The sequence below is a fragment of the Calypte anna genome, chromosome 12 (genome assembly GCF_003957555.1).
Source record: "Calypte anna isolate BGI_N300 chromosome 12, bCalAnn1_v1.p, whole genome shotgun sequence".
Classification (NCBI taxonomy): Eukaryota; Metazoa; Chordata; class Aves; order Apodiformes; family Trochilidae; genus Calypte; species Calypte anna.
Genome location: NC_044258.1, coordinates 4,281,081 through 4,299,765, shown reverse-complemented (window position 1 = coordinate 4,299,765; position 18,685 = coordinate 4,281,081). Strand labels below are relative to the sequence as shown.

The 18,685-nt window shown below is 41.3% G+C and overlaps 1 protein-coding gene across 9 annotated transcripts in view; it reads left to right on the top strand.

Annotated features, from left to right (window-relative positions):
• IP6K1 (inositol hexakisphosphate kinase 1) overlaps positions 1–18,685 on the top strand; it is a 36,519-nt gene that overhangs the window by 2,929 nt on the left and 14,905 nt on the right. For 3 of the 9 annotated variants that reach the window (XM_030458574.1, XM_030458577.1, XM_030458569.1), the window contains exon 3: positions 2,145–2,244. The exons of 3 other annotated variants lie outside the window; for them this stretch is intronic. The gene's annotated coding sequence lies outside the window, so the exon portion shown is untranslated. Of the gene's footprint in view, positions 1–243; positions 376–2,144; positions 2,245–6,710; positions 6,914–18,685 lie in introns of those variants that run through there. 3 more of the 9 variants (XM_030458572.1, XM_030458571.1, XM_008498946.2) reach the window with 2 other exon arrangements.

Below are 18,685 nucleotides of genomic sequence, written 5' to 3'. Positions count from 1 at the left end.
TGGTTTTTTAGTTCTCTCCTGCCCGTCCTCACATATGGAGCTTATTAATTTTGTGTAGAATTCTCTAACTCTGAAAACACAACCTTGTTGAGCTTGACTCGTGTGAGAAGACAAGCGTATGGGGGGGATGTCTGTAAACCGTCTGCTTACAGGACATGGGCTCTTTGGTTCAGTGGGTGTGAAGAGGTTTCATCACTACTCTTTCTAGATTTTGGTGTTGAGTTGATTTTTCTCTGTCTAAAGGTTGTGTATCTGGTGAGTTCTGACTGGCACACGGGGGCATGGGGTGGAACTCTGTCTCCTGGATTCCATCGACATCAGAAATGCAGGGACTCAGTTTGAAGTTGAATATTCCCAACCTGAGCTCTAGAGGAGGTATGTGGCTTCCGTCTGTGTTTGAAATGCAGCTGCTGCAGCCATATAAGGTTGGACAGAAACCTTATTGTTGGGCTCTTTACCTGGTGCTATTGGATTCCCCCACTCTACCCACCAGGAATCAGCTTGTAATGTTTGAGACATGCATCGTAGTTGGGTGTTGATGCTGGGATTTGTAGTCTTGGAAGTTAGTATTAGTAGTTAGTATTATGCTGCCTGATTTGTTTCTTCTTGCATTGGGCAGTGTCATACTGTCAGTCCTGAACTTGACTCACTGGGTGGGTGGGTGGGGGGCAGCTCAGGGAGAGCCATGGCTCTGTTCTTGCTTGTTTATAAAATGGGACTTGCCTAGGAAAGACTTCTCAGTCTTTGAGAAAGAGCATATCAAACCCAAACTTAGTAAATACAATGGGTTCCTAGTGTGCTCTGAAATGGGTGATCTAGAGGAAAGGTGTGGAAGAAAATAATTTGCAATGGAAACCTCTGTAAGAATCACGTTGAGTATTTGTATTACTTTGCTGAAGGAACCCTTCAGATGTATGAAGGAACAGCAACAGTCTCCCTTTTTGAAATTCCTGATGTGACAGGAATGCAGAGCAGGGTGCTGGCGAGTGTTTAATCTCAGGTTTGTTGCTGCTGTGGTAGGGGTGGTGGGGGAGGAAGAGGAAGTGTTTGTGCATGGCTGCTTAGTTTCTGTTTTGCAGGCGTCGCGGGTGCGCAGTGCTGGTGCAGCTCTGATGTGGCAGCAGCTGTTATTTTTGGCTTTCCCAGAGCACTCTTTGGGTAGATGTACTTTCTAGTGAATGCAGTTCTCTTAATTGGCATGTTGGGGTGTCTGTGCTTCTTGTATAGTCCCCATCTGTGCAAATTGCCCTGCAGATAGTACTAAGGTGTAAGTAATTTGTCTTCATTTATTTTGGTAGGCTCATCTATGTGTGTTTTGAGTGGCATTAACTGAGTATAAAAGGCAATCTTCTGTAAGCTTTCTTTTGTTTTGCTTAACACCCATCAGTGTGTGGTCAGTTTTGTTCACAGCAATTGTTTAATATTCTTCTCTGGGAGTAAAGGAATAAGCTTTGCTATTATAGGGTGCCTCTATATCTGTAGAATTAAATCCATGGGATTTAACATTGATGCAGTTGTTTCTGTTCAAAAATAACATAGGCATAGCTGCCGTAATTATATTAGTAGGAGATCTGTGTCAACCAAATCTGATAAAATCAGTAAAAAATGTTATGAGATGTAATGTGCCTGTCCTGGTGGGATGTTACTACACGTGGTTAAGAGCTCCAATAGATAAACTGTCTCTGGTTTAACTTTTGTAGTGAGAAACGTTATCTTCTCCACCAGCTGTCCTGCTTCTTTGCCAAACACTACATCTCTTATATTAGGGTCTGTTCAGCTGCCACAGTTTAGTACACTTCAGCCTTTCTTCATTAATACCCATCACAGTCTGGTGAACCAGGCCAGATGAAAAACAGGCACCCATCCTATTTTGTTCCACCACCTGGTGGGTGATCTTCAGCTGAGGGGTGGAGGAGGCAGCTGGGGACAGTGGTCCCCTCAGTGGTACCTTTGGTAAAGGGCATCTGTCAGAACCCAGAGGAATGAGTGAGAGCATCTGCTTCCTGGAAGGAACTCACTGCAAATTCTGGTTCTAGACTCAGGGGAAAGTATCTTCTCAAATGTTCTGAACTGGTGAGCAAACAGAGATCTAAATAGAAGCTAACTGAGTGCTTGCTAACTCATTTCAGTACAACATCTTGCAGGCTGACTTGCTGCTGGTGTCCTGCTACCTCTTGATTGTGAGAGGCTGGGTCCATATTCCAGTGACTGCTCAACAGAGAGAGCTTGGGTGACATCTGTAAGGTAACTTTTCTGTTTTGCCCAGAATACACATGCAGCCACCTTAAAGACCATGCAGAGAGAAATAAGCTCCTTGCATTTTTGCCTCTCACTTGGTACTTTTATCCTTTGAGTCAGTATGTGTAGCTACACTTTTTAAGATGTATGCTCTCATCTGTGAAGGATACTGCAGGAATGCCCAGGTAAGTGCACTGCAACAGAGTAAAAAGCTCAGTCCTGGTTTATATTTAACTTTCTATCAAACTTTTGTCAGTTCTATATAAAAACTAGGCTTTCAAGATCTGAAAAGTAACTCTTACACCCTAGCAGTTCTGGCCATTTAGGTGGCTGAATTGCAGCTGTATTATCTTATGATTTTGCAACTCTGTCATTGTCATATGGTATTTTTTTCTTTCTATTCTGAGTTTAGTTTGCTGAACGATGACAGTCTTGACAGTCTTCCAGGCTGAAAGGAATTACTTTGTGCTATTCTAAGTTTGGAAGAAAGTCAAGCTTACCTGTTTTCCTCCAGTTCTTTATCAACAAAGATATGACTCAGTAGTAGTACCTGTGGTGTAAGCACTTGTTTGCCAACAGACTCAAATGACCTGGTTTTCTTGAGAGGACAGGTGTTCAAACAGTGGCTGTCACACAGATCACTTTTCTGCTGGGGATGCTCCTGACCTGGTAGTTAGTGGTCTGTGCTAGTTTGAGGTGCAGCAGGTAATGACTGACAATGCTAAGCTCCACAGCTACCTTCCTGGGGCAGGGAGAGGAGAGATGTGCCTTCTCTGCAAAGGATGCTCCTCTTTCTTTGTCACAGCTGAATTAAGTGCTGATCTAAAGGTGAACTATTGTATAGTTAATACACTCTACTGTGACATTTCCCTTCTCCCTCCCCTGAAGTTGCATTTTCCTGTTTTTTTTTTTTTAAACTGACAGAGGGGTTTTATGCAAAATATCATGTAATCATTAATTGGATTTAGCATCGTTCACTCTGGGCATCAGAGTGTCATCAAGCCTTTCAAAAAGGGAGTTTAGAAATGTTTGGAAGGCACAAGAAGATAGGAGGCTGGCTGTTTGCTCTATGTCCTTTGACAGTACTGTCTAAGCAGCTTAAGCACGTGTGGGGAGCAGTCATGATCTCATTACAGCTAACTATAGGCGATAAGCAGCTTCGAGCACCAAAATCAGTGCCCCCAGTGAATGCAGATGTCAGGGAGTTATTTAAAGAAGGAAGGATTTGGAAGAGAAGCCTAGGGGTCTGCATAGTCCCGTGGCTTAGTCAGTGGCTGAATCAAACCAAAGAATAACCTAATGTTGGAGCACTTGCAGAAGATGAGGTCTAATTGTGCCCTGTGTTGGTTTATGTGCTGTTGTGGATTGTAAGTGAAGCAGGTTGAAGTCCTGAATCTTTGGCCTTAAACACTTGCTGCCTAGTGGAAGTCACATTGACTTTTCCAGACCAGAGCAGACCTGAGGAAGGTGTGCTCATCAGACTCAGGAGGATTGGCTCTCATCCCACAAATGTCGGGGGGAAAAAATAAAAATCTTTAAATTTTGGTCTATGGATTCTGTCCTAAAAAGATTTAAAGCAGGCTGGAGCTCAGTTTGACTTGAAATGCTTTATGTGCAGAGGTTTTTTAGACAGTTTCTTAAACATCCCCACACCTCCCCCAATAAAACCCACATCAGGTTAATCTTGTATATGAAGATTTTGTTTAAGTTAAAGATCAAATAAAAAGTGGTTATGGATACCCTTGTTTTTGCAAATTTTGGAATGATTTGCTTTATTCCCTTTTGGACCAAATATCCTTAAGTGTTTTTTCTTATGCTGTGCAAGTAATACTTTCTCTGGGCACAAATTTTCTTATGTAATTGAGATCTTAAATATTTCACCATTTTTACCACAAGTGTTGACCTGAATGCACTTATTAAAATTTGAAGGTGAGCTAAATCTGACCCAATAAGCGTTATCGGGCATGTTTTATACATCTTATTTTTACAGAACTGAGAGAAAGCCTTTAACTCCATTAGTCAGGCTGAATAAGTACCACTGTTGTGCACCATGTGGAGTCACAATAGTTTTCACTCCTTCTTCAGGTGCTATGTATTCTAGTATTTTTTTTTTCCTTTAATAGCAGAACTCGGGGTTTCTGCTTTTCCCCTTAATTATTCTTATCTTTAGTTAACTAACATCACAGGTATTTCTATTCCTGTGGTCTCTTCATTAGTCATGTAACATCCTTAGACTGACACCTGAGTATGTATTTCAGCAGCTGAGATTCAGTGAGCCTGTTGACAGCTTGGTTCACCTATTAACAAAAACCAGTCATCTTAATAAATAATTCTGATTTCTAATTGCAGCTTGACTCAAATATGCTTAGTTAAAATAGTTAAGGGTATTACATCATTCACCAGTCAAAAAATAAACCAAGAGCTTTATTTGCTGCAGTTAAAATATCTTCCTAAGACCTGGCAGTTAAAGGTAACAAGTCAGATTGTGAAGTGTTTCCAGACTTTGTGGTATTTGTACTTCATCTTGTGATAATGTGAAAACCAGAAGAAAGTTCAAAACCTTGTGAAAATTCTGATAAGGTCAGTGCCTTGTGGTAGTGAGCTTGGCAGGTTGACTCTTCCACGAGAGCAAAGAAGTTTCTGCTGTTCTAGGTTTGCTACCATTTGCAGTTTTCTTATCTTCAAAGAAAAAAACTGCCTCTCATTTCCTACCCGTGGTGCTTGTTGGTTTGTGTCTTCCAGTCTGAGAGGGGGTCCTGGAGGCACCTGTTACCACTGTGTATTGAACTGGAGAAAGAAATTAAAGAGTAAAATTGCTTTCCCAAGCTGTATATAGCCTTTGATATGTTGTAGCCCCGATGGCTGTGAGGATGCATATGATTTAGCAGACAGATGTTTGCAACAGTATCTTCAGAGGAATTTCGAGTGTAAAAAGTCAAGGTAGTGGTTATACACCTGAGATAGATCAGCTATTAAAAGCAAACTTTCCCCAGTCAGTATGTCTTCCAAATAAATGTGTTGTGCTTTTTTAGCAAAAGCTATTTATTTATTTATATATTCAGGTGCTGCACTGAATAATTAGACACAAGCCAATTTGCAAGATTTAACAAATTATTTTCTTTCAGCTTTGGCTTTACAGCTCTGTTACTTAGTGGCCTCAGCTGTTGAAAGTGGCACTCCAGAAATCCCGCTGGAAAGAGCTTTGACCTCTACTTCAGCAGCTTAACATTTAGATAAGATACTGGAAATTTGTGACCTGTAGAGTGTTTACAAGAACTTGTTTGTGACTGCTGCAGTGAATAGGAAGTTAAATATAGGCTTTGTTTGTCTGATTTCTCACTTCATTTGAAAAGGAGTTTCTTGTTTTGAATGTTCAGAACAGAATCAGCCAGTATGGTGGAGTATTTCAAGAGCCTTGCTACCCAATGTCAGTATATAAGGAGAGTAATAATGAGAGATTTTGAATATTAAAGGTTCCTTGACCTTGGAAGAGCATCAGAAGTACAGTAGGATGAATCATGCTCAGGGTCTGCTGCTTTGGCATCTAGGAGCTCTTTTCTCCTTGGACATTCCTTTTTGCAAAGCCAAAGTTACATTGGATCCCTTGGAAGCATGAGATATGCTAGAATAAAGCACCAAAGATGGCAGTGCTGATTCCTGGTAGGTAAAATGATCTTGTAGCCATTTTTAAATGCCAAGGTTGTTTGGTTAGGTTTTTTGCCCTTCAAAACACAGAGCATCTTGCCAAGCTGGAAGCTGTGACTAGCCATCCAATTCATATATCTTCTGAGAAGATAGCCTCAGGTTCAGGTTGCCTTTCATTTTCACTCAACTGGTTGGGGGCATCTCAGTTAATTCTTTGCCCTTTTTTCTTCCAGGACATACTGCAAGCTGTAAAAAAAGCCCCAAAGGTATTTTAACAGCTTTGAGATTTTCAGTATGAGTGATTGAGAGTCTTGCAGATTTTGCCTATCCCCAAAAGACTAACAGGATAACAAAAGACCCAGATCAAAATCACTTCCATGACCCTGAGTTGTGTGTCAAGTATGTTTTGCAATATTGGATTTTTTTTTATGTCACAGGGATGTGAGAGTATCCCTGTGTGAAATTCTCTTCACAGTTGTAGCTGCTTTCAGACAAAATCTGCTACCTTAGCTGTGAGGGCCATCAGATAATGAATCATACATTTTACTTAAATTTTTTACTAACTTTAGTGCATGGTCTTTGTCCGTGATGTGTTTATGGTAAAAACTTTTAATTTGTTTTCTATTCAGAACATCAAAATGTTTTGCTTTATCCCTGGATTTCCATGGCATGGTTTCCTTCCCTGCAGCTCCCGCACTGAATTGGTGAGGTGTTGTTTTTGTTTTTGTTTTTTCTAGCAAGTCACTAATTTTTCTCTTTCTCTTCTCTCTGTGCTTTTTGTTTGTTTGTGTCTTTCCTTAGTTGACTATACAAGAGAATGTATTGTATATGAGAATGCACCTTCATTTGTTACTTTCTCTTGGAAGAAGTCACAGTGAAGAACTGTCAAGTTGGGAATTTGCAACTCATGTTCTCTTGCCTGGTACCTGTAAGGGTCATCTGCTTAGGAAAATTAAACTGATACCAACAAGGAGGCGTGGATTTGCAACGTGATTATGTGGCTTTAACTCCCTGTGGACGTGCTTATAAGGTCATTTCTGCTACAAATGCTTGGGACAGCTGCATTAATCAGCATGTGTAGCTCTGCCAGTGGAATCCCTTAATGTAGATACAGTTACAGGGTAAAACCACACTTTAAAAATTACACTGGTTTTCCTGGGAAAGGTAGACAGTGATGTGAGTGCTTATTTTGTCATTGTGACTATCAAGTGAGCTGTCAGCACTTTTTCCAAGGAATGAGGGTTAGATACAGAAGTATGGCTTTACAGTATGCCTTTCCCAGATGAATTTGTTTTTTTCATCAGCAGTGTAAAAATAGAAGGGGTTGCAGGAGGAGCCAAGGGCAGGTTCTAGTAACTAGAGGATACTACTAAACTAGTACAAGATTTAGCCTAGCCCTACAAACCTTGCTGTCTTTATTCCAGAACGGGTGTCAGCTCAGCATTGCAGGGCAACCTGCAGTTCCCTTTTCTAATACAGTAAATTCAGCTGTGTCCTGGGCATTAATGTAATCGGGAGTACTGTACCTCTGACTGCCTTGGATTTCTCTGTCTTCTCTGACTTTTTCAGATGCTTAAGAAAGCCCCAGATTTTGTTTAGTGTCAGTGTCTCAGAAATACTTTAGCAGAAGAAACCACCACGTAGCTTTTGGCACAAAAATTTGTTTACCAGGGTATTTGTTTGGATAAAATTGCTTTTATGCCCTTAAGTCTTTGTGGAACTGAAGTGCTCCTAGATTGTCCTTTGGCTCTTCAGCCAAACACAGCATCTCATTCACTTGAAAGAGGTGTCCTAATTTAAGTTTGTATTAACAAACTCAGTTAAAATATTGATGGGCTTAGACATCTGTTGTTAAAATCTTGAAAAATTAGTTATCAGGTAAGAGTGGGTTGAAATGGAGTGCAGGGCGGGAAATGGACAATAAAATGGTCACCAAACTGCAGTCTTTTCAAAACAACATAGAGATAATTCACTTGACTATCTTGCTGCCCCTCACAAATGCTGTTTACTGATGGCTGAAGTACATCAGGACTGAATGGTTTGATTGAGGTCATTGAAGCATTCAGTGTAACCACCAAAACCAGTAGCTAATCTCTAGGTTTTTTTCTTTTCCATTTAGATGGCCTCAGATATTGACCTCATGATTATCTACAGAATCTCTTAACCTAATCAACTGAGCACTTTGCTGACCTGTTAAACGTCAGTGGTGAGATCTAAGAATTGCTGAATTCTCCTGGCTTTTAATGTTTTAATGGTGTTCAGACAAAAGCTGGGCCATCCAGTAAAACCACATAGTGCCATTTGGGGCCTGCCAAATGTGAGTGATGTCACCTTTCCCATGTAGGAAAAGACAAGTGTAACTGAAGCAAAATGTTTGTTGAGCTTTACAGTAAGACAGAGAAAGAGAAAATTCATCTGCATGTGCCCCTCTGTTTACTCTAAAAATTGCTTCTGACTGATGAAATGCCTTGGTCTATCTCTACCTGTGTATTTGAGATTAAAGTCCCCTTGGGTGGTGAGGTTCCACATGGCATATGCCTGTGAAGCTTCTGCTGCTGCCTTGCTTTGCATGGTGGGGTAGGTGGAGCTTACACAGACAGTGTAATAAAGTCACAGCATTAATCTTACTTTAGTCCAGAACTGCTGTTTGTGTAGCACCTGCAGTTTTGGCAGAACTTCCTCAGGTTGGGATGCTACTCAGGTGTGGTGTAGTGGTGCTGAAGCAGAGGTAAGACCCACACTGTGGATAAGCTTATGTTTGTTACTGGCCATGAGTGAGAAGATGGGTGTAGTACTGATGTCTGTTTGGAGCTTAAGCTTGTTCTCTTTCTAACAGCAAAAGTTTTACTGAATGAGAATTGCTACAGATTTCTTGAAGGCAGAGGTCCTGTAGTCCTCAGTTCTTTTAAGAGAGCCAAGTGCTTAGAAACTTTTTATCTGACACTGTTCGTTTCTTTATAATTAATTCTCATCTCAGAAAAAGGGCAATGTATAGATCGGAGGAGGAGATGGATCAGAGGGGTGTCACAGCCCACAGCATATCAGAGCAGTTGTAAAGTTGCTTTACAGTGAGCTTGGAGCAAACCAAATTAAATGCTGGGTTTGGAATGCCTTAAGGGTGCCATTATCTTGTTTGTGATGGCTCTTCATGGCAAGTTTGTGTTAGGCTTTGATGTATAACTCCCAGACTTGATAGGTTTAAATCTAGATGTTGTCCTAATTCCTAGGAAACAAAACATTTGTGGTGCTTCCTGAGTACTGGAGCCAGCATCTGCTCCTTACCAACTGACTTTGCAAGGGGAGAGGAGAGCACAGAACATATTGTTGCTGACAGTGTTCTCTTTGGATAGAGTTCCTGGATCTCTGTGGTGGGGTCAGTCTCTTCTAAATGGGAAACACTTCTCTTCACAGATCCTCAGTGGCTGCTTAACAGTAGCCCTGCTTTATTCCTTGGGAAATTCCCTTCCCCTTGTCACAGCTGGGAGTGGTTCCTGGGGTTTTGGCTTTGCTTTCCTCCTCAGTAGCCCACAGGAAAAGCAGAGACAAAGGAAAAGTGTTTGAATACCTGCTGACATTTTCTGAGTAGAGCAGAGTATTGCAGGACTGCACCCTGGAGGTGAAGAGTAAAGTGCAGCCCCTTCCATTTTCTTTCTTTTTTTTTTTTTTTATTTTTTTTATTTAAACATTATGAAATGCAAAGGAGTAGCACAGTGTTTTCCTTGTTAGCAGTGGGAGGAAGAGGCAAGCAGTAGAAGTTTTACCTTTTGTACTTAAGTTCTCAAGATGGATACATGGGGTGACAAGTCACTGCAAAGGGACTCTTAAAGTCTTGGTTGGCAGCTTAGTAGAATGTGGTTTCCATAACTTTCAGAGAGGGTTTATGAACATTTAATGCATAGCATGCAAGTTTTGCTCTAGTTGCTGCATTTTCTTTATTTTTTTTTTTTTTAAATTTTTGGGGAAGTGAGTAGCAGAGTTACTGGGGTAAAGGACAGAGTTTGTGCTGCTCATCTGAGAAATGACCTGAGAAATTAATTGGCTTAATCCTAACAGTTCAGCTGTAGTGAACTGTCAGGCCACTTTCTGGCAGGCATGAGTTTGTGTCAGTGTATGGGTAAGGAAAATACAGTTTGAGTCTGCCTCTGCTGCTGAAGGAGATGTGCTTATTAATATCCATGTCTTTGCTGAAGGGATTCCTGCTAGAGGCAGAAGTTCTTTCTGGTTTTTGGTTATTTGCCCAAGTAAACAATTTTATCACTGGAAATGGATATTGAAGTTTTCAAATCCAGTGTGTTCCCAGAAGGGGGCAGGGGAGACTTGCAAGTTCTGGAATCTGATAAAATGTACTTTTGTTTCCTTGTGCTATGCTTCCGTGCGTAGCTTTCAGACACAGCAGGCACTGCCATCCCCTTGGCAGTGTGAGCGTGGCACAAGGAGATGGCTGCTCAGTGCCAGGAGCCTGCAGCAAGGACCTGGGCTGCAAGAATCTTGAATCCTTTGGTTCTCCTTTCTCTTGGGGAACATTTCAACAGCTTCCAGTTTTTTCTGCCATTTCCCCTCATCTGATACAATGAGATATTATGCATGAAAAAAACATGAGAATATGGGGTCATCATGAAGATTTCCTTTTCTGTACCTAGAGCAGTCTGCCTAGTTTTTACCCTGCCTGGGGAAAAATCTTCATTCCTTATTCCATCATCTAGATTTTTCCTCTTGATCAGTGCTGAAAAGAAGCTTCTTCATGAAACACTCAGGGATTTTCAGGAGGGCCTAGGTTTGCTCTTTACAGAGCTGTCTTCCCTTTGCTAAATTTCTCATCCTGGCTGACAGTGAGAAGGGAGGCTTTTTAGCCAAGTGTTTTAGAAATGGGGTCATGCAACTCTCAAGCAAGTTGGTTTTACATCCTGCAAAGAGACATGTGGTTTCTTTGACAACCTGGAATACAGACAGAACAAACTCAGCTATGCGAGTCTGCGTTTCTGTCTTTGGATTGTGGAAACAGCTACTTTCTCTCAGGACAGTGCTTATTACAACACCCCTGATAATTACAAGGTGAATTGTACCTCTGCATCAGCAGTAAAAAGCTAAACAAAGACTATTGCATGAGGTGGGTGAATGAGTGATGGTTGGCACAGACTTGCTTTGGGTTTTCAAGTGCTTTTTATGCTGAAATCTTCAGTGGTAAGGTCTCCTGAGCCCCTGTGTTTAGAGGCAGAGCTCAAAGAGGACACAGGAACTGGAAACAAATGAAAAGAGAGTCAGGGATGGACTTGGGAGAATTTGATCTGTCTGAGTCCATGGCTTCTGGTGGGCTGTACCCAAAGGTGCTGAACTGGCTGTGTCTTGGTCATCTTTGAACAGTTACAGAAGTGCTGGGATTTCTCCAATCACTTGACAATGGCAAATATTGTCATTGTTTTCAAAATAGGCCTGAAGAGTAGTTCAGGGACCTGCAGGCTGCTCGGCCTCACTTTAGTCCTGGTGACAGTGGTGGTTCAGATCCCTTTGGTACACCTTTCTGGGAAGAGTCAGTATGGATTTACCAAAAGTAAGTTGTGTGTGATCCCCTTCATTGTCTTCTAAGGCAAAATAATTGGATTTGTGGATGAGGAAGAGCACTAGAGGCCATTTTCCTTAAGCTTACTGAGTGTTTTGATGCTGTTTCCCACAATATTTTTGTATGCAAGTTGGAACACTACGGTCAGGATGGGTGGATTATGAATTCAAGCACATCAGGGAATTCTGAAGAGTAAATGGAGTTAGAGGAGGATGAACTGGTGATTCACAAAGCAGCTCTTTACACACAGCAGTATGATAGCTTCTGAAAGTAGGCTCTTCATCAGTCTTTGTTTTATTCCTGAACATCCTTCTTTGCTACAGGGTGATAAGAATGGATGGAAGACAGTATTGAAGAGGATGGCTTGTAAAGAAGAAAAAACAGTCACTCAAAATGTGAAGTAATTTCTTTTTCAGCAGCCTCTTCAGGTTTGACCTGCTTTCTGATATAAAAAGTGAGCTGGAGGTTTTCGGTCAGTCCAGATCTACTGTGTTCTTTGATTTCTCTTCAGCTTTCCTAAAATACTAAGGAGCATCTGATAATCTTTTTGGGCTAATCAATCTGGAATGAACACTATTTCTTTAGTAGTGAGCAAGCTCAGGTATATCTGTGTCTGCCTAAGGAACTGTAATTGAAAAATTCAATGTATTTCTTTTTTGCTTTGGATTTTTTTCCCCTTTCCATTATTGATGTTACTGCCTTCCTGCAGCCAGCAGTGGGTTTTAGCATTAAGAATTCAGTTTAAGTTATCTAGTGTGGTAGTGTGCTAAATTAAGGTGCCAGTTATGAGCAGAGGTTAATGGTCTAACATACCATTTGTCTTGAGGTTTTTTGACACTGCAGAATTAAAAATAGCAATTAGAAATTCTGTTTAGTCTTAATAGTGGATTTTCCTGTGGAAATCAATTATCTGCACCAACTGATAATTTTAATCAAAGATGGTTTTTTCTGTTTTAAAAGCATCATAATTCAAAAGTTAAGAAGAGATTAAAAATCCAAGCATTATGTTTGTCTTTCAGTTAGTGGCCTCTTGTAAAGCTGTAGATACTTCTTGCTTTACAAAAACTACTTAAGGAATGTAATTTGAGCTTCTCTGCATTTACAGCTTTTGTAATAATTCTTCATGGATTTAGGTCCTTGTGGCTTATGTGCTTCTGTGGTTAACCCTGTAGCTTCATAACAGTATTGTTTAAATCTCTGAACTCTTGGCTTTACTTGCCTATTGTGCTGTGTAGTCTGAAACAGCCAAAAGGGTGGAGTGCTCTTACAGATGTTTCTGAGATCTTCTGTTGTGTTAGCTACGTTGGTTTTTTTTTTTTTTTTGGTTGGTTGGTTTTTGGTTTTTTTTTTATGTTCCGAGAATGTTTTACCGCTCACCCCAAATCAGAACTGTGTCCGTTGGAGTTAGCTTGTATGTAAAATCTCATCCTAAATCTCCATCCGCAGAGATTCTGTATCCTTGCTGCCAACTTGTTCATACCTGTCGAGATTTATCTTCATGTCCAGACCTCACAGGTTTCGTAACTGTGGAATTTGTAATTCATTTTAACTTTGATCACTTTGAAGGAAGAACTGCTGATGCTCACCTGTGTGTCAGCATACATTGTTTCACTTCTGTGCTATTAAGTAGCAAGGGAAATGGTAACACTTGTCTGGGGATCATAGAAGACTTGTTTCAGAGTCCATTCAGAAATGTCAAAATGGTGGCTTGTTGGGAGGCGTAAAACGCAAAAGAATAAGGGGGAAATTGTCCACAAATCTTTGTGTTCCCGGTGTCTGTGAAAACCCAAGATGTATGCAATTTAATTTGCTGCTGTCTGCTCGTTGGATTTCCATGTGAGATGCCAGTGTGTTCTCACAGTGCATTGCTGCTCCTTGCTTCTTGAAAATGCTCCTGGGCTTCGTGCTTGCTGAGAATTTTCTCTTTCCTTTGGGACAGTCTGGGTGTGAGCTGTGAAACCCATTCACTAGACTTGCCTTAATTTTTTTAGCATATGATGATCTCCGGTTTCGCGCTGCTCCTTGATGAAATCTCTACTTCTGAGGGAAGTCAGTGGCCTGCATGTGTGAATAACTGCACTGGGATTTGAGCAGGAAAGCACTCAGCAGACCTGCAGCTGGGCGTGTGGCAGCCACAGAGCAGGGTCCCACCAAGAGCCACTGGCTGTGGCTTTCCCTGCTTGAATTACAAGTTCCCTTTGAAGTCCTCATCTTTCAAGTGACCTTATAAATTCTAATATTTCTGTGCTGTTAAGAAGGAAGACACAGTATTAATGTGTAGTATCAGTTGGCCAGTAGCTGAGTAGCAGTCTCCCAAAGGTAGGATTCATAATCCTCTTAAAGAAGAGGCAAGTCAGAGAGGCTTTGGGAGGTCACCTTTTTTAGGGTGAGAAACAGTCGCAGTCCAAAGCTCTGCTGCCTCTTTGTGATCAGCTTCTCTCCCTTTTCATATTTCATCTCACAGCAGTGGAAAATAGATCTAGATGGATCCTGCAAGTCCTGACTTCTGTAAAAATTTTTTCTGCCTCAAATTTGCACAAACAGAGACTACCTGCCAGAAGACAGTGTGTGTATGGGTTGATGGTCTGATGTGACAGCATTATGAAGTCTTATGCTGTACAGACACCAGTCTGTTGCTCCTGAGACACTCAGAGCATGCTTTGATCTAAATGGGACCATGGTGCTTCTGCTTGGCACTCTGCAGCTTTATCAGTTTTACCTTTGCCTGACTTTATCCTGCCTATATTTTACTACTGTTGGAGAGTTGTGAGAAATCCAATTGTAAGTGATAGTTGTACTGATCTTTCTTAATGGTTTAAAATCGGTTAGCATGTTAAAGATAAATGCTTCCTATGTGAGTGACTAATTGTCATCAGTCAAAATTGTATTGAGATAAACTTTTTGCTTCTGGTTTGTTGAAACAGAGATGTAGCATTTGCTCATGCACATCCTGTTTTGTTTGAAAAGACCTTCTGTTTTTGCAAGATTGTCCAAATACAGTGGTGCTGGAAACTTGCTGCTTCTTCAAGAAGCAGCCACAGCTTTAACTTTGAGTTTTGGAAGAGTGAATTGTGTTCAGAAGTAGCCCAGGCTGTTTTTTGAGTGTACTGTCCTCCAGGTAGCAGCAAGGTGGCAAATAGAAATTGAATTTGCTGCATCTCTCAGGCAAAACTAGGTCTTCCAGGAATCCTTTATCTAATCAGTGCTGTGTCCTGAGTCAGGTGTTACAGGCAGTGACAAGTGCGAGCTAAAACAGATACTTACTACAAGGAAATGGGTGTGAGGCTAAAGTAATGAAATGTACCCTATGAACAACTAAAATTTGTCTGAGAACACTCTGTGGTGTCACTAGCAATGAGGTATGGCAGTGCAGAGCAAATGTTGAAGTGTTTGGTCTCCAGCAGGTGCGGGCTACATACAAGCAGCTTTCAGAGGTGTCATGGCATAAGACCTCTCTCATGATGAGGCAGGGGACAAATCAGTAATTCCAGCTTCAGGTCACTTCTAGTGTCACTGCAACATACCTGGTGAAGCTTACACATTTATGTGGATGAAGGCACTCAGGGAGTTCTGGTATATTGATGGACAACTACTCTGAGTGGTACCTGAATTTAAGTTATGGGCATTACTGCTGAAACCAGTTTGTTGACAGAGCATTTCACAGGAATTGTTGGGGTGTTTCCTCCATAAAGCCCATTAGATGGATCAGTGCTTGTTTCCAGAAAACTTTGCTTGAGCAGAAGCTGTCAGTTTTCTGAAGTGACTTTCTTAATAGTTTAACCAAGGTAAAGAGAGCCTTGGATGTAACTCAGGCAGCAGTTTCTAAGAATTCTTTGTTGTTCATGAATCAATGTTGTTTGTATAATGTTGTCACTGTTCCTCCTGGGTTTGCTCCCCAGTACTGCTTGCACATGTTGCTACAGTTTGTCATGCCCTAGTTAATCACAACAGGCTGTTTCTCACTCTTCCCTATATATTTTAGTAGCTCTTTTGCTCTGAAAATAATGCTGCTAACAAATAAATTAAAGATTTAGTTTTGAGGAAATAAGGGTATTTTAAGTATTAGTGGTATGTTGTGGAAAATTAAAACATGAAGAATTGGATCTTCTGGGTTTTTTTGTTTTTTTTAATGGACAGTTTAAATCTTTTGTACAGAAGTTGTTTTGCTTGAATGCTGCATAGTCCTGTTGTGATATTTTGTCTGTGTTGAGTAAGACTGTAGCTTTGCAGTCACTTGAAGTTAAGCTTAACCTTTCCTCGCCTTTAGTCACAGGGCACCTCGCCTTTAGTTCCCACCTTCTTCCTTCTTTTGATGCTGGGGAACTGTTGAACAACATGGTCAGATCTGTTAGGAACATGATTTCCTGAAAACTAAGAGCTTTTTGTTTTATAAGTTGCTGTTTCAGTTTCCTACCAGGTCAGGTACTTAATCTTCTTGTCTGCAGGAGTGCTGATGCTGGTATAAAGAAACCATCAGGAGAGAGATGAAAAAGTTGAGCAATCTCTTTGCTGGGGGCAGAATCTCACGTCTCTTTAAAGTCAGGGTGAGACTGTTTTCTGAGCACATGGTCACAGGGCAATTGAACCTGAATGAAATTGGCACTGCTGCTTTTCTGCTTGCCCTTGCCCTGCTGGATGGTTCTCCCCTTTTACTTTCATTGGGCACTGGCACTAAACCAGTCCAGGAAGCCACATTGGCAAAAACAACCTTTTTTTTTTCCGGGTAAGCTTTTTTGCCAGGCTAGTTTCTGAGCAGGATCAAGCGAGTGCCAGTGCTGACTCAGGAGGGACGATGGATTTCAGAAGCGCTGACTTACATTTCATTTAAGCTGTCATGGAGCTATACCCTGAGATGCATGTTAAAGAGCAAAGGGTAAGACTTGCCAAATACTGATTTTTGCTAGTTTTCTGTGTCCTCATGAATTGGTTTGATGACATCTACAAAACAAGTTTCCTGAACAGCTTAAAGGCTCTGAGTCTTCCCTTCAAGAGCAGACACAAGAGAAACTGTAGAAATCTTATTTCCTGAAGGTGTTTCATTAACATGCCTGGTCCAGGAGTCAAATCTTGATGGTTTTTCAATTTTTTGTGCCTTGTTTTCAGCAAGGAGGCCTTGCATACTGGTGTGTGTCTGACGTAGGTACCTGTCACAGCTGAAAGCAGAGAACTGAGAACCAGATCCTTTTGAGCAGGTTGCCAGGCAGCCATCAAATAGGAAGTATTTTTGGTCGGTTTTGTTTCAAACAGTGTTAGAGCTGATAATTTAGGAAAAGAACCTTCAGTCTGATTCTCTCATGGTCACTTCTAAAGCATGCTAGCTTTTCACCATTGCTTAGTGCTTACTTTGGTTTTCCATCTTTTTGTATTTCCATGTTAAAATTCAACTGCAACTGAAGAGTTGCCAAAGCTGTGGAAAGATTCCCCTCTTTTTGAATGACAGTCTTCAATATCAGTGGGAATCTGCACATCGTGTAGGCTTGAGTTTTTTAAATGGAAGATTACCAAGATAGTTAATGGTTATGCAATTTCTAAGAGAGTTTTGCTTCAGAACTTGGCCCAAAGCTGTTCGCTCGCATCACTGACTTTGTTAGTCATGATTTTATATTTATTTCAGCATGCAGACTGCAAAAATGATATATAATTTAGGACAAGCAACAGCTCAAGGGAGCTCTGTAGCCATGCCTTACTTGTAAGGTACCCATCAGTGTGACCTCACTTTGTCTCATTAAAGAGACCCTCTGTGCCGTTGTGAGCTGCAGCACTGAAGTACCCTACGTGTTCAGTTCAGTAAGTGATCCTGTTCCACAGCAGCCATGAAATAAGAGGTGAGCTGGAATTGCAAACGTTGGCTTTGGGCAGGAGGATAACCATCAGCAATCCAGGCACCTTGTGCTGATACAACTGTTTGTACAGCTGTACAATAGTTTGGGGATCTGAGCTGGGTTGAAAAGTAATCCTTAGAAAAAACAAAGCAAAGTGCTGGTTTATTTTTAACTGTGATCAGTTCCCTAATTTGATTCCTGGTGACGCTGCAAACAGTTGTACCAGCACAGTTGAGTGGGTTGAGTGCTGCTCATGCTGGTGCAGCCGTCAAAGGATTGCTGTGTAACCATGGACTGAAGAGATAACTGGAGGAAGAGTTATAAAGTGATTTGGCTCCATCAGTGCCAAAAGAAATCTGAATATAGTCGTGTGAGGTTTGTTTTCCTTAAAGCCAGGCATTTGGACGGGGTTGGATTCATTGTCATTCACTTTAAAGAGCAACCAAGAGAAGCAGTTATTTCCTGCCCCAAAATCTGTTTCAGCAAACGATAGAGAATGTGGTGGATGAACAAAGCACCAACATGCACATCTTCCTTGTGCAGACCATGCTTTTGATGAATGGTCATTGACTTGTCATATACCTGGACTGAGCTGGAGGCCTAGCTGTTCACCCACGTTCTCTTCTTCTAATGTTTTTACACATTCCAAAACCAGGGAAAAATTACAAAGTGCAGGTAGATGTAACTTTTGCCTGACTTTTAATTTCAAATAGACTGTGTATTTTGTTTTTCTGGGTAGGTTTTGGTTTGGTGGTTTTTTTTTTTTTTTTCTCTTTTTCCTCATCTGAGGGTTCCTTATAAGATAGCAGAGGGCAAAGAGACAGAAAACACCTCTTCAGCCCACATATGGTCTGAGAGTTCATTATGCTTGTGCTCTTGCTCTTGCCTCAGAGCTGACATTTTCCTGTTTTATCTTCACTTTGGCCTCCATGCTTTGCTTTCTGTGTGTGGTGGGTGTAAGGTGCAGCACATTGACTGTTTCTTTCCATTTCTGTCAACTGCCCTTTCAAGCCTGAAAGCTGATTTTATTGCTGCAAAATTTCTTCCCTTTTCTGGAATTTTGGTGCTTTTGCTGGAGGTTTTGTCTTGCTCTCACGCAAGCTGGGAAGATCTTGTCCCATCTTCCCACCAGTCTTCCAGGTACTGGCTAGAAGCCTGAGGGACACCAGCCTAAGGTGTACAACCCTTTCTACTTGTCAATTCTGTGGAGGTGAGTGGGAGCTCAAGCTCCAAAGATGCTTGCACAAGTGTAACAACAGCATGCTTCCACCTTGGGGGCCACCAGTTACTCTGTAAGTGACAAGGCCAAACTGACTTCCTTGGCTCTGACCTTGACATTTCCAAGGATTTATGGGGCATTTGTAACCAGGAGATGAGGTAAGAACTGACTTAGGAGGTGCTCATTGTATTGTTTGCCTCTGTT